The sequence below is a fragment of the Pinus tabuliformis genome, chromosome 2_2, assembly GCF_031772625.1.
Source record: "Pinus tabuliformis cultivar Carrire ecotype Pingquan chromosome 2_2, CPIR1, whole genome shotgun sequence".
NCBI lineage: Eukaryota > Viridiplantae > Streptophyta > Pinopsida > Pinales > Pinaceae > Pinus > Pinus tabuliformis.
The window spans coordinates 802,918,108-802,922,230 of record NC_142300.1 but is presented as its reverse complement, the minus strand read 5'-3'; the positions used below and the strand labels follow the sequence as shown (position 1 = coordinate 802,922,230).

At 52.9% G+C, this 4,123-nt stretch overlaps 1 pseudogene; it reads right to left on the bottom strand.

The window, feature by feature from the left end:
• The window catches only part of LOC149195315 (uncharacterized), a 1,421-nt pseudogene extending 1,222 nt beyond the window's left edge, over positions 1–199 (bottom strand).
• Positions 200–4,123: the final 3,924 nt, after the last annotated feature.

Genomic DNA, 4,123 nt, shown 5'->3' with positions numbered 1-4,123 from the left:
GGGTTTCCGTACGGCACCTTACATGTGGGGTTTCCATGCGGCGCCCAAAATTTTGGGTTTCCGTGCGGTGCCCAAGATGTGGGGTTTCCGTGCGGCGCCCAGGATTTGGGGTTTCCGTGTGGCGCCCAAAATGTGGGGTTTCCATGCGGCGCCCAAAACGTGGGGTTTTCGTGCGGCGCCCTAGATGTGGGGTTTCCATGCGGCGCCCAAAATTTGGGGTTTCCATGCGGCGCCCAAGAGGTGGGGTTTCCGTGCGGTGCCCAGGATTTGGGGTTTACGTGCGGCGCCCAGAATTTGGGGTTTCCCTGCGGCGCCCAAGATGTGGGGTTTCCGTGCGGCACCCAAGATTTGGGGTTTCCGTGCAGCGCCCAAGATTTGGGGTTTCCATTCGGTGCCCAAAACGTGGGGTTTCCGTGTGGCGCCCAAAATTTGGGGTTTCCGTGCGGCGCCCAAAATGTGGGGTTTCCATGCGGCGCCCAAAATTTGAGGTTTCCGTGCGGCGCCTAAAATGTGGGGTTTCCGTGCGGCACCCAAAATTTGGGGATTCCGTGCGGCGCCCAAAACGTGGGGTTTCCATGTGGCGCCCAAAATGTGGGGTTTCCATGCGGTGCCCAAAATGTGGGGTTTCCGTGCGGCACCCAGGATTTGGGGTTTTCGTGCCGCGCCCAAAATTTGGGGTTTTCGTGCAGCGCCCAAAACGTGGGGTTTCCGTGCGGCACCCAAAATTTGGGGTTTCCGTGCGCCACCCAAAATGTGGGGTTTCCGTGCGGCGCCCAAAATTTGGGGTTTCCATGTGGCGCCCAAAACGCGAGGTTTCCGTGCGGCGCCCAAAATTTGGGGTTTTCGTGCAGCGCCCTGGCGCCCAAGCATGGGAAGCTTGGGGTTTTCCATGTCGCACCCTAGCGCCCAAGCATGGGAAGCTTGGGGTTTCCATGTCGCGCCCTTGATGGAACCACAGGTTTCAGCATTTTACAGCACGAGGGAAATGTGAGGAACTTGGGGTTTCCATGACGATGCAAACCAGCTTGCAAGTCTCGGGAACTTGGGGTGTTTCAAAATCGCTGCCCAACTCTAGGGAGCTCGCTGTTTCCATGTCACGGCACACCTTGAATCAGCCGAGAGTCTCTGGAACTTCAGATTTCCATGTCGTGGGGCCATGAAGAGCCGCCAAAGTCTAGGGAACTTGGGGTGTCCATTTCGCGGCGTGATGAAAACTGCTACCCAAGTAAGCGGGCACACAGTGGGTTTCCAGTTCGCGTCACAACAAAAATTGCTACCCAAGTCTGGGAAACGCGGTGTAAGGACCTGCGGTTCGATTTCCCCGTCGGTGTGAAGTGCGAACTCTACGACCGAAATGTGGGAAGGGACATAAGTATAATGCGCATTAGAGGTGGAGCGATGGTTGGTTTATAGCGTGGGAGCATTTAGCATAACCCACGGGCCGACTCACATGTTGGAGTGACTTGAACGAAGGATTGTTTGGCGACCAGCAATCGGATGGCAAGTTTGCGACGTGTAAGGGCATTTTGGCATGCGGTGGTTGAGTCAGCCTGGGCAGTGACTCGCCCAACCGCTCGTATAAATATGGCAAGGCGTTGGAGCATTTGGCATTCATTCGAAGATGGACATTCGAACATGAGCATTCGGTGATCAAGAAAAAAGTGCGAAGTAGTGGAGCAGGTCGCAAAAGAGGCGCGGGCATATATGCACCCACTCTTGGGCAAGCACACACGATACGCACAGGGTTTGGTTATCGGGTGAGGGCACAGGTAAGGAAGGCACCCGTCGTTCAGTGTGACACGGGGTGTCTCGGGTAGGTCGCCGGCCCGTCGTGGAAGAAGAAATGCGGAGGTGTCTCGGGTGACTCGGGTAAGTCGCCCGCCCGTCGTGCAATAGGAAACGCTGGGTGACTCGGGTGAGGTCGCCCGCCCGTCGTGCAGCAGTAAACGAGGTTCGGTCGATGAGTACGGTTGGCAGCTCACGTGAGGGCGCGCCCACCCAGCTCGGGCAAGGAACTCGGTTGGCACACGGAGGTGTTTCCTATTTGTAAAATTGGCTAAGTATGAAACTTGGTGTTTCCCAAGTATACTTGTAAAGCCTCGTAAACATTGTAGAGTTGAATAATATATTGTATTCGGGCAGACTCATTGTTCAAGGAGTTGCCCCTCCCTTTACACTGTGCAATTGTGTTCTTCATGTATAATTGCTGATGATAATGAATGTGTATGGGTGTTCATTGGCATAAAGGAAACATAATAATACTTGGTTGCGAAAAACAAACTAAGTAGACTAATGGTTAGGCGTAGTCCATGAACATAAGTATTGGTGAAAATAAAGTGTTCAGAGGCGCCACACCTCGCCAAGTACGGCTGAAAGAGTAGTGTAGGCTTGGGGGCGTGACACGCGGGGTTCCCATGTCGCTCGCACCGTGTTGGGGATGGCGCAAGCTCCTTGATACCTGCACGATGTGCGAGCCACCGACGGAAGGCACGCGGGTGACCCTTGTTGCGTGCCCAGATGAAAGAGGTGACCATGTGTGGACGAGTCAGGATGCGGGCAGGTGTGCGACGTGCGGCGACGGGTGTAATCGGCGAGGTGTTGGAGCTGACCCATGGGTGCGACGGTGCACATGAAGGGACGCGGCGGTTCGTTGGAATGGGGCATGTCGAGGTTATGTGGCAGGTCAGCAGGGCATGCATGTTGATGGAGTCGAACCTTGTTATCCTCGAGAGACACAACCTTTGGGTGAAAGGATGCGTATAAGTATGGAGGATGGCGTTCGACGAAGGGACATCGAACTCAGACTTCCACATCGTAGAACAAGTGCGAAGGAAGGAGTTGGGCGAAAATAGAAGAAAGAGAAGGACGCGGGTAAGAGGGCTGCACCGGCGGGTGGATTACAGAGGGCGGGTCGGGCTTGGTAGCGCGGACAGGCAGAGTAGGGCAGGTTACCGTCCAGGCAGGCAGGCCGCACTGCATGCAGGCCATGCGCCCTCACTATGGACCGCACCGACGGGCAGAGTTTGGGCGCCGTGGAAGGGAAAGTCAGGTGGACAGGTTCCCAGTTCAGGTGTGGAGTTGTGTCGTGCAGGCCACGGGCCAGTGCAGCACGACCAAACGACACGACAGGTTGAAAGAATAATTGAAGAAGATAAATTTATGGTAAGTTATTTTCGCTGCATTGTTAAGAACACTTATTGGAAAATTGACCAAGTGTTGAAGTAGGCGCAGACCGTGTACTCAAGTATTGGTAAAAGGAAAAAGTACGGCGGTGCCGCACCCACTTATGTGTGGTTGAAATAATACCACTAGGATAGGAGTGTGACATGGGGTCTCCCAGTCCCTCCTCGACAAAGGTCGCCAAATTGCGAGGAACCCAGGGATTCCATGTCCCGCCTTGTCGAAAGCATCCCAAGTGCGGGAAATTTGGGGTTTCCACGTCTCGTCGCGATGGAAATCGCCCCAGCTGCAGTAAACTTGGTGTACATCGAGCCTGCAACCTCACATCAAGAAAAAGGCTCGGTTGGTCAAGAGAGTGAAGGTTTCTTCATTGGTAAAGGATCTCGCTAAGGATCAAAGGTTGGAGTCTCTTCTAGAGCTAGTCCACCATGGACTATCAAAAGTTGAAAGGACAGAGTGCAGGGGAACGAAGTGCCGAAGATACAAAGTGCAGAGAGGAGGAAGGACTCGACTTGTGCTTGGTGGATATTATTGTCAAGGGTCTAGGGCTTCGCAATGACCAACAAGAAGCTTATGAAAGAGATTTCCTCTCTAAGAGAGAGAGAGGTTTTTCCCTGGCAGATAGCCAACATCCTGTGTTCTTGTTCTTATGTTTTTGGCACTAGTTTGATGAAAGTAAACGCACATGCATTAATAAGAAGAGAAGAAGATTAAGATAACATGATAAATTGCAAAAGAGCTTCACAAATTGTTATCAAGTCTAGAAGAATCCCGCTATAACCCATTGCCCCAGATTGTTCATCGTGGTATCAGAGCTAAGGTGACACATCAAGGAAAGGGAATCTCAAGAACATCCGCAAGGTTGAAGCGTCAAGCCAAGAAGTCTCAATCACATCAAGGACAAGAAGGTCTACCATCTATCATTCATCATGGAAGACTACAA